Below are 12,005 nucleotides of genomic sequence, written 5' to 3'. Positions count from 1 at the left end.
AGCCTAACTGTGTAGAGGTTGTAGCTTTGAATTGGGTATTGACTGCTTCCTGTTTGCATAAGAGAAATCTGACTTCTTTGTACACACTTTTAATTTTTGACAAGAATATTTTTTTCTTCAGGGATTGTACTGATTTATAACCAAGGAAAGTGTGAAGTAGCTGGAAAAAATTGGTGTGACTGGTTAGGGATTTTTCACTTGGGTGGAACATGATGAGATTGTTCACCTATATCATCACCAATTGCCCATTACTTATTGGGTCACCCCAGGGAGGAGGAAATAAAGACCTGCCAATGTGTTTGGCAACCTCCATAAAATTCGATTAATTAACTATCTCACCTGAGTGAAATCCATGGGAAGCCATTTTTTCAGGTATATTTTAAAATAAAAATGTGAATGCCATTTAACTGTAATAGAAATTCTAGGCTAGTCTGGTTAGAATTCCATTGACTGTTGGGGGCAGGGGTGGCAGTATGGTCCACTGGGAAGAACCCTGGTTTAGGAGTTGGGGGACTTGGGTTAATAGACCGCCTCTGTCAATTTCTATCTGTGGGATCTTGGCTAAGTTGCTTTACTTCCTTGGGCCTCAGTTTCCTCATCCATAAATGGAGAAGGCTGGACTATATGGTCTCTGTGGAACCTTGCACCTCTAGAGCTAAGATCCTATGACAAAATGGATCCATTGATGTGACTTCTGAGTTTCTCCTGGCCTTTTACAACTACTTGTCCACCACAGTGCTCATCTTCCCATAATTCCAGTAAAGTTAAGAACATTACAGCAAAGTCAATATCAAAGACATTAGAAGGGAGTCCCCACCCTCTATCTCTAAAAGACCTTCCCTTGCTCAGACCAGCTTGGCTCATTCTCCTCTTGTATATCTCTTCCCCTTCTTAGCTAAATTCTCTGAGGAAGCTGCCACCACCTCTTCCCCTCTCTTCTTCTTAAGCCTTTCCAGTCCTTCTTCCAACCTCATTATTCAACTGCAGTTTTCCTCTCCAACACTGCCAGTTATTTCTTAGGTGCCAAATCTCACGACTGTTTTCATCCTCATCCTTCTTTACCTCCTGGCAGCCTTTGGTAGTGCTCATCTCCTCCTGGATACTCCCTCCTCCCTAGGTTTTGGTGACTCTCCCTCTCTATCTGATCTGCCCAGTCATTCTCAGACGTTTTTGCTGGGTCTCCATCCAAATCACACTCTCTGATCATGGGTGCCCTCCCCCCCGCCCCGCAAAGCTTTCTCCTCAGCCTTCTCTTTTCATTCTATACACTCTCACTTGGTGACCTCATCAGCTCCGGTGGGTTTCATTATAATCTCTCTGCAGATGATTGCTGATTTAGATATCCATCCCTAGTGTTTCCCCTGAGGCCTACACATACACTGCCAGCTGCATTTTGGACATTTTAAAATGGGTTTCCTGAAGGCATCTTAAACATGTCCAAAACAGCATAAATATTATCTAATAGGGTAAGACCATCCTCCCAGTCATCCAGGCTGACAGTGTTGGAATCATCCTCCATTTTTCCCTTTCAGTCACTCCAAGGCACTGAGAGCCCTCTGACCCTACCCCACAAAATCAAGCAACTGATAGGGCCATAGATAGAGAGCAGGATTTGGGTTCTGGAAGACCTGAGTGGTATCCTGCCCTTAGACACTGTGTGACCCTGGACAAGTGCCTTAACCTCTGTCCGCTTCAATTTCCTCCTCTGTAAAATAGGGATAATAATAGTTCCCACCTTCCAGGGTAGTTGGGAGGAGTGAATGAGATGTTTGTAAAGTACTTTGGAAACAAACCTCAAAGAGCTATAGAAATGCTAGCTAGTATTATATATTTATATATACTTATGTGTATATATATGCATGTATATATGTGTATACTTTGTATATTTATACCAAGTATGTGTGTGTATATATACCAACTGCTAGTGCCCTCCGTACCATAGTACCTTGTACTTAACTACTTTGTATATTTGTCGTTTAACTGTATAGCTATGCAGTATGCGTTTTTATATAAAACCTCTTACCTCCTTCCCCTCCCCCATTAGAATGTAAGCATTCCAAATAGGAATTGTGCCATTCTTTGCATTCATACATCCACAGCACCAGTGCCTAGCACAAGCAGATGCTTCGTTGTGTGTGGATATAGTCGATTCTGGTTTTCCCTGACAGACGCTGGTTGTGCAATCCTGACAGGTCACTTATGCACCCGTCCAAGGCCATTCATTACAGAATAGTTGCTGATCTGCATTGATGGTATTCCCCCACCCCCCACCAAGTTCTTTACACCAATGAAATCACAGGTCCAAACAACAAAAAAAAATCTAAGCGAGAAATGTTGACAGGGACAGAAATGGCTTGAAGGTTGATTTCAGAAGTGTTAGGGCATCGATGGGCAATGCTACAAAGCAGGTATGGGAAAAAAAAAGTCATAATGAGCTCCATGACTAGTCTGTATATTTGCAAATGAAGCCCGGCTGGGAAATGACACCGAGTCATTGAGTCATCTCTGAAGGCAAAGGTACGTTTTCACACTTTCTCTTCACCTCCCCACCCCCCTTCTTTCTGAAGGTCTCTTGTAGAGTCAGAGAACCCCTCCCCCAAGGACCTCGTCCTCCCCATAGAGACTGACACTCTTCTTTTCCCAGTAATTGGGAGACTCTTAAAGGGCTCAGGGGGTGGTTTGGGAGTGTTGGGTTTGCCTTTGGATCATTCCCATCATTCTCAACCATCCTGGCAGGCACACGGCATTTGCAGTGCAAGACTAGGAAGAGCTAACCGCTCAAGCTCATTCAGGTAGCCTGAGCCTTTGAATTAGGATTCCTTCCCCCACCCCACCAGCTCCCCAGGGGATTCCATCACTTTCTAGCAGGACTCATCCTTAAGTGCATCTCCAGTCAGAATGAGCCTTGCGGCTATTTAAGTTGTCATCAAGTAAGGGAAAGTTTCAAGAGGAAATGAATGGAGCAGATATCATTTTTATTTTTTGCAAAGAGCAGCATGATTGACTTTGAGAAAGCACAAATATCTTGACCTTTGTTCTAGGTAAGATATTTAAATGAATCATTAGAAATGACCTAGAACAAGCTCATAGGGAAGCTAGAGGGCGCATTAGTGCACAGAGCATCTGGCATGGAGTCAGAAAGACTCCTCTTCCTGAGTTCAAATCTGGCCTCAGACACTCACTAGTTGTGTGACCTTGGGCAAGTCACTTCACCCTGTTTGCCTCAGTTTCCTCATTTGTAAGATGAGCTAGAGAAGGACACGGCAAACCACTCCAGTATCCTTGCTAAGAAACCCCCGATGGGGTCACAGAGAGTCAGATGTGACTCAACAACAACAGTGCATTCTCACACCTTTGCTTTGTAATTGTCCACATGTTTTCTCTTCCTAGCTAGAGCAGACACTCCTTGAGGGCACATCTAGTCTTCTTTCATCCTTTCCCCTCACAAACATAGACATGGAGAGTCTCTAAGACAGCCTATTAATAAATGCAATGTTTATCAAACACCTACTGTGCGCTGTGCTAAGCTCTGGAGTATACAAAGTAGATGTGAAAGAGAATGTTGGGTAGCCCAGTGGATAGAGCGCTGGGCATTCAGGAAGGAAGTCAGGAAGATCTCTGTGACCCTGGCCCATCACTTCACAGCTGTCTGCCTCAGTTTCTTCAACTTTAAGATGGGAATAATGAGAGTACCCGCTGTCCGGGTCTTATTAGGATCAGATGAGATAATATTCGTAAGGTGCTGTGTTACCTTTAAAGCACTAAGGAAATGCTGGTTCTTATAGACATTATGATTGTGCTTATTGAGTTGTTGAAATTGTTGAACTGAGAGGAAAATAAGCCCCAAGGCAGGTTTTATCATGGAATTACATAAGAATATTTCATGCCAAATCGATATGGGGGCTCAGAGGAGATGGGGAGAGATGGAGAGAGAGGGGAGCGGAGAAAAAGAGAGGGAAGAAAGTAAAGAAGGGGGATGAGAGGGGAAAAGAGGAGAGAAAAGGAGAGGGGGAGAGAGGGAGGAAGAGAGAGAGAGGAGGAGGAGGAGGGGAGGAAAGGACAGAGAAAGAGAAGGAGAGACAGAGAGGGGAGGAAAGGGAGAGAGAGGGGGAGGGAAGGCGGTAGAGATGGAGATAAGAGAGAAAGAAGGGGAGGGAGACAGGGAGGAATAATCACTTCCATCCTGAAGGAGCTGATAGAGCCAGGCCTTGAAGGAAGGGTAGGATGTACACCAAGTCCAGTGGTGGTATTCTAAGAAGAAGAAATCATGGCATGCATTCAATCACTCTCTAACAGCACAAACTGTTTAGCACAAGTCAGGTTTTGCTGGAGACTACAAAAGAGCAGAGTGCTCAGTGGACCTTGTCCTTCGCACCCCCATTTTTGTTCATCACTGTGGTGATACTTCATAGACTTTGCTTCTCCAGTCAGTTATTTTCCAAGCTGGAGTTATCTCTAATGGCCAAGTTACTGCGACAATCCTGGGAAGTGCCTAACAGCAGGGCAGCATAGCTGAAGCCTCGGTGCTGTGTCTCATTCCTTACTGCTCCTCCCTACCCGCACCCCACCCCCAATTTATGCATGGAAGTTAATGGGCTTCCCTTATTTGTGCCTTTGTGACGTTTGGTTTTTCTGCCTCCAGAAAAAAAACCCAGCAAATGTCTGACCGTGGGGCTAGGAGTGTAATTACTCAGCAACACCCCGCCCCCATCCGTCACACTCAATCATTTAAATGCAGTTCAATTCAACACGCATTTACTGAGCTCCTACTATGTGCAAAGCCTTGTATTAGGTATTGAGGATACAGTGATTGATACATCATGGAGCCCAATGGGCAGAAAAAACAACATACTCCCTGCATCTCCCCCCAACCCCATCCTCCCACAACTGTGATTCAGGGGAGCAAGAGCTAGGTGCCAGGTAGCCAAAAAATGAGCAGATTGAGGAGGGATGTATTGTTTTCACCTGGGGAGAGTTGGAGAAGGCTTCTTGGAAAAAGATGGCATCTGAATTGAGAGGTGCTTTAGCAGGCTTGGAAATAGAAGGAGTCAATGATGACCCCTCAGTAACAAGCCTGGGAGATCGGGAGGGCAGTGTTGCCATTAGTAGAAATTGATAAGTTAGCAGACAGGGGCAGAGTTAGTGAGGAAGACCAGCTCAGTTTTAGATTTACTGAGTTGAGGGGCCCGAAGGCCATGTAAGTGGAGTTATCCAGTAGGTAGATAGATATAAAGAACAAAAACGTTTTGGGCAGGAGAGCTCAGGCAGAGATAACAATCTGAGAATCAGCTACATCTTGGAGGCAGTTAATGAAACCCCAAGAGTAGATGACATTATCAAGGAGAGAAAAGGAGGAAAAGGAGAAGGAGGGAGAGGCCACCTAGCACAGTACCTTGGCTTAACTCATGTTTAGGGAGCCGCTCATAGAGTTCCAGCTGAAATGGACTTTGGAGACCACCTTGTCCTATGATTCCATTTTACCAGTGAGAAAACTGAGGTCCACAGTACTTAGATGTCTTATGCAGGCTCACACAGGCAATAGATAGCACAGTTGGGTTTCTCAGCCAGGCATCAAGCCTCTAGTGTCCTTTCCATGATGTCAGGTTGGAGGAAGACAAGCTGGTCAAGGAGAAGGAGCCATCGGAAGGACAGAAGAACCTTGAGAATGCAACATGAAGTCAAGGCGGCCGAGAAGAAAACTGGAAGACTCTTTGGTTTGGTGATGACCTTGGAAAGAGCATTTTCATCAGGGAGGGTGGAAGCCCATCCCACTCAGCAGAGGTCCTGACTGGGGACAGATTGATGCTGCAGCTACTTTTCAAACCCTCCCTCCTCCTCTGTATGATTCTGTGGATCCAAGTCTTGTCATACTTCTTTCCATCACCTCCAGGGGCTTCATGCCTTTCGGTTTTTGAGAAATGAGCAGGACCCACCAATGTCCAGTTCTGAGGTTTTCTAGATTCTCAAATGTGCCTGTGTGAGGTTACTATAAATAGACTGGGCCACGAGACCTGGGCTGTAGGTGGGGAACAGGATTGTGTTCCACACGTTTACTTTCTTCAAGTAGAAAACAAACCGTATTTCGGTGCCCCACTTTACATTTGCTGTAACAGATTCATTAAAGTTCAATTGGCACTGAATAACATTTCACATGAGTTTCAGTAGGTGTTAAATTATAATGAGCATTTGCCATCATCTAGGTTACAATGTCACAATTAAAGAAGGTGCCGTTGGAAGTATTAAAGCTACAGAAAGTCAGAGCCTGAAGGAGCCTTAGAGAACATTTCACTCAACTCCCTCTTTTTACAGATTAGTAAACCGAGACCCAAAGAGAACTGATTTACCCAAGGTCATTCAGATAGTTAAGCAGCAGATCTGGGATTAGAACCTGGAGCTTTGGGCTCCCAGTCTAGTTGTCCCCCACTCAGCAAACACTTGTGAGACACACACACACAAAATACTCTTGGGATTATTGGCAAAGCATGAAATGAACCCAGGATCAGAGTAAATTCATTGTATGCCTCATACTCAACAAAGGACAGACTGGTTTTCAGCCTGCCTACTTAAAAACATCTAGAGGGGATTCAGGTGACCCTAGAGGTCTGTCCTATGTCTTACATTCTATGATTCATTAATGCCTCCAATTTTCACACCAGTCAACATACTTTAAAGATGAATTGATAAGAAACGGCCTTGGCATCAAATCACATCAGCCAAAAGAGAGAGGCCTCCTGAATCCATGTGATCAGAAAGGGATCCAACCGCATCCTGAACTGACGAGGCCCTCTCTGTCCCATGATTGTGTCAGTGTTAAAGACTATGAACTCTAGGTATAGTGGGCATATATAAACCCTCTTAGTTCTAGGACTCAGCATCCCAATGGCTCCCTTTGTGATCAATAGGAATGTTGCCTGAAGAATGTACTTGTTCAGGCTGATTAAGTTCATAAATAAAACTTGGTTCCTGGTTCTCTGTCTTCTGTCCTCTTGTTTCAATGTCTGCATTTTAAACTGCTTTGTTCCCTTTTCTGCTCTCAACTCTGGCAGTTTGTTCATTTCCAGCCAGACTAGAAATAGGATATGCATTGGGGACTGTCTGAACCTGGAGCCTAATTATTTATCACCTTGTCTTTCCTGGGTTCTCCATTTGGTTGGTGGAAATGTGTTACTGTGTTATAGATTTAGGATGTATTCATTACTTATGATCATTTGGCCCCATTTACGAGAATCATAGGAAAACCATAGGCTATTAAGGAGCTGCTTTCCTTCTTGCTTTTAAGCTTATTCAAAGCAAGCTTTTAGGGATTGTCATTCTGGTTTTTCCAGGTGATGGGCATTCATTTGTGTTGGAGGAATCACTAATTCATTCAAAAAACAATTGTTGAGTGCCTAATACATAAGATGCACTCTGTGGTAGGCGCTGGGGATGCAGACATGAGAAATCAAGATAGTCTTTTCCCTTGGGAACTTCCACTGGAATAGAGAGACATGAGAGGCCCGTAGGTAAACACAACAACATGTAGAATTTGATAGGGGCAAAGGAGACATACGGGTAGAGTGTGTAGGGAAATATGAGAAGGAAAAGATATGTTTGAGCTGGTAGGAAAGGAGGGATTGATTGGGGGTAAAGTAGCACCTGCTCTGCATTCTGAAGGAAAAGAAGGCAGGGAAAGCCTCTGAAGATGTATGGCAGCAGGAAATGGAAAGACAAGCCTGGAAGGAAGAATGTATGAGAAGAGTAATCTGGAATAAAGGTGGGAAGACAGGTTGAGGCAGATTGTTCAGGGTGTTCCTAAAGTCTGGACACGTAGGCAAAAATGCATATTTTCAAGAAATAAAATGATTGAAATTTTCAAAAATATTTTATTTAATTGGAATATTAACAAATGATATCTTCAATATGATTTCCATCATTTGTGATGCAAAGGTTGTTGCACTTTGCAAGATTCGTGTGAACTCGATGCAATAACTCAGTAACTCCACATTGCTGTCAATTTTAGCACATTCACTCTTGGAATATGAATATGAAGTCATATGATGTTATTTGAAGTTGAAGATGTTATTTGTTAGTATTCCAATTAAATGAAATGTTGTTGAAAAGTTCAATCATTTCATTTCTTGAAAATACACATTTTTTTCCTATGTGTCCAGACTTTAGGAACACCCTGTAGAGAGCCCTAAATGCCCAAACCAAGGCGTGTGTTTTAGCCTAGAGGTAATAGGGAGCTGCTGAAAGGTTTTGAATAGAATAATTGGTCAAGCTGGTGAATTAGGAAAGTTATTTTGGCAGCTGTGTGCAAGATTAACTGGAGAGCTGAGAGACTGGAGGTGAAGACAGTAGTCTGGGTGAGAGCTGATGAGGGACTAAGGTGCTGGCACTGTGAGTGGAGAGGAGACAAGATGGAAAGAGACTCTAGAGGCAGAATCAATGTGACTTTGAAACTGATTGAATAAGGGAAGGAGACAAGGACTTAGGAAACACCTACTATGTGCCAGGCACTGGCTAGGTGCTTTTACAAATATTATCTTGTCACAACCACCCTGGGAGGTAGGTGCTGTTATTATCTCTGTTTTACAGATGAGCGCGCTGAGGCAAACTGACATTAAGTGATTTGCCCAGGGTCACACATCTGGGAAGTACCTGAGGCTGGCTTTGATTTTAGGTCTGTGTGTGTATCTGCTTTGCCACCTAACTGTGTTGTAGGGAACAGAAAGGGTTGAAAATTACTCCAAAAATTACTTCCCCAGCCTCAAAAACCCCTCACTTGATCCTTCCATCCTCACTAACTATTGTCCTGTATCTCTTCTGCCCTTGGAGGCTACATTCCTTCAAAAAGCCTCTACTTCCTCTGCCTTCTTAAGCCTTATGATCTGGCATTCCACCTTATCATTTCACCAAAAGTGTTGTCTCCACAGTTACCAGTGCTCTCTTAGTTGTCAAATCCAGTGGCCTTTTCTCAGTCCTCATTCTCCTGGACCTCTCTGCAGCCTCTAACACTGCTGACCATTCTCTTCTCCTTTATCCCCTTCTTTCTAGATTTTCAGGGCACCACCTGTCTCCTGGCTCTCCTGCCTATGACACCCCTCCTCAATCACTCAATGAAAATGTACTAAGTGCCTGCTATATGCTAGGCAGTTCATACCCTTTAACCAAAGGTGTTCTGCAGGTCTCCATCCTGGACCTTCTTCCCTCCTCCCTCTATCCTTCTTCACTTGGTGATTTTACCCACTCCCATGGATTTATTTACCATTTCCATGTAAACAATCTACCTATCTCACATCTCCAGCTGTTCAATTAAGTTAAGTTAGGTTTGGGTTCGGATTCGCGCTGACAATAAGGCACACCCCTGAGAGAACATGGTTTTTATTGAAAGACAGGGGAAATACTCTAACAAACGCAGTTAACACAACAAAGACAAAGACACAAACAACATAGATTCATCACCTCTCAGGGGAACTCCAACACTTGATCTTCTCAAAGCTGAGGGGGGTTCCGGTTTACACAGCCCAGCTTGATCAAGGCCCAAGAAGCAAACTGATCCCAGTATGCTTCCTTTCCATAGTGAGATCCCACTAGCTTGTTCCATGTGGGGACTTTTATAGCTTCCTGAACAAGGAGGGCCTACTGCTAACTGTCCCGGATGTTCCCCTCCAGAAGGGGCAGCCACTCCCCTCGGGAGGGAAAGATCTTGTCAATCATTTTGTTTTTGAGAACTGGCTAAATCCTCAAGAAGTAGTTGCGGAATTTCCTGTCCTTTGTCTTAAGAATTACCTGTTCTTTGTCCGGGCCTGTCTCCTAGTGTATTCCATTCTTTGGGTCCACCAGCCAGAGAGCGATGTCTGAGAGGTTAATGTCTGATTCTTTATTCCAAGTTGGAAAGTCTTAAAGGTCTTTGCAAGAAAGAAAGGGGGAAAGGAATGTCTGGTGTTCCAAACCAGAGAGTCTTTCAGGGGCAGGATGGGGGGAAGGAAGAAAAGCCGGGCTTACACTATAATATGGAAGATCTTTTATAATGATTTATCATTCACCAGCTAGATGCCCAAGAGACATTTTAAACTCAGTATGTCCAAAACTGAACACCTATTTCTCCTTAAACCTAATTGTCTTATTACTGTTGAGGGCAAATACCATCCTGCCAGTCCCTCAGACTCGTGACCTAGGATTAATCCTGGACTCCTCACTATCTCTTGCCCCCACATATCCAGTCTATTGCTGAGTCCTGTTGACTTCACCTTTGCAGCATCTCTTGAATGTGCCCCCTTCTCTCCTCTGACACTGTCCCCACCCTAGTCCAGGCCTCATCACTTCACACCTAGATCACCCCAACCCCCAACTCAGCAAATTCCAGGGGCTCCAAATCACCTTTGGCATTCAAAGCCTCTCATAACCTAGCCCCTTTCTATCCTTGTAGTCTTCTTACTCTTTACTCCCCCACATGGACCCTTTGATCCAGTGACACTGGATCCAGGCTTCCAGGATGTTTCACGAACAAGACACTCCATTTTTTTGTCTCTGAACATTTTTTCTGGTTGTCCTCCACACCTAAAAGAGTCTCCCTACTTATTCTACCTCCTTACTTCCTTTAAGTCCCAACCAAAATATCACCTCCTACAGGAAGCCTTCCCCAGCCCCTCTTCATTCCAGTGCCTTCCCTTTCTTAATGATTTCCTGTTTATCCTGTACATGGCTTGTTTATACCTATTTGTTGGCTTATTTTCTCCCCCATTAGACTAGGAGCTCCTTGAAGGCAAGGACTGTCTTCTGCCTCATCTTGTAGCCCTAGTGTAATTCCTATAAAATAATAGGCACTGTGTGGGATGAAAGACCCTCATCAATTAAATTTATAATAAGGAGCCATCTCAGGGTGGGAACAGAAATAAATTTTATTCCATTCTCAAGAATAGGGCATCCCCTGCTAGCACAGAGCAGAACCAGCAAAGGAGGGGCTTTACAAGGGGCAAAGCACCAATAATTATACCTAACACAAGAGAATTCCCGCCCACCTCTGACCCTTCTCACCATTGGCTGGGAGGCGGGCTTACAATCTGAGCACAAAAGCTAGACAAAGAACAGGGAAATAGAGGCACAGAAACTCCAATTCCCATTCCCTTAGTTAATGATTACAACTGAGGTGACATCTATAAATCTAAAGAAGGAGAATAGGATAAGGGGAGGGGGAGACACTCTCCATTTTTCTACAGTACTTTTACAGTAAAGGAAAGCAGATCACAGTGACCCTATCCTTACTGAGCAAATCTTTAAACCAGAACCAGAAGAAAGAACAAAAAGTTTCAGGGTTAACTTTCCCAGAGGCTGAGCCATCGGACTCTCACGGCCTCAGAATTTTCCACTTCCCTATTTTCCTATTTCTTGATTTTTTAAACATTTCTTAGTATAGATATAGATATATAGTTATACATATCTTTCCTGTGAAGTCTTCACATTTTATTTAACTCACACAGCACTTAATAAATGTTTATTGACTGACTGAATGATATGAAGTTAAGATACCTAAAGGAAGAGATTCAAATATTCCTAAGTTATTAATTTTAATATAAACTAGAATCATATTAGAATATTAATTTGATGGGGATAAGATCGGAACCCCTAAAAGGAAAAGACCATGTCTTTGGGATCTGGACCCCCAAAAGGGAAAAGCCCTGGACTTTTCTGTGGGGCCCAGGTCCCTGGCGTTGGCCTAGGGAAATCAGTTCTTCCCAGTTAATTAACTGCCCTTTCATTGTCTGCACCTGGCCCTGATTGCCAACGCCAGGGACCTGGGCCACTGGGGAAAGTCCAGGGGGGGGTTCCTTTTTGGGGTCCAGATCCCAAAGACATGGTCTTTTCCTTATAGGGGCTCAGATCTCATACCCATAAAATTTTAATTGCTAGACCAGTTCACACTTGGAATTTTCCTTTAAGGCCCTTAATTGGCTATGGGAACAGATAGCTTAGAATACAGGATCAGGTACCTGGTCCAGCCAGGCCAGTATTCTGTGTTTTCT

General features: G+C 43.9%; 1 protein-coding gene across 1 annotated transcript in view; it reads left to right on the top strand.

Moving 5' to 3' along the window:
• Positions 1-12,005, top strand: part of HYDIN (HYDIN axonemal central pair apparatus protein) — a 455,510-nt gene that overhangs the window by 120,204 nt on the left and 323,301 nt on the right. The window lies entirely within an intron of this gene.

This window comes from Trichosurus vulpecula, chromosome 3, assembly GCF_011100635.1.
Source record: "Trichosurus vulpecula isolate mTriVul1 chromosome 3, mTriVul1.pri, whole genome shotgun sequence".
NCBI lineage: Eukaryota > Metazoa > Chordata > Mammalia > Diprotodontia > Phalangeridae > Trichosurus > Trichosurus vulpecula.
This window is presented reverse-complemented; position numbering and strand designations above follow the sequence as displayed.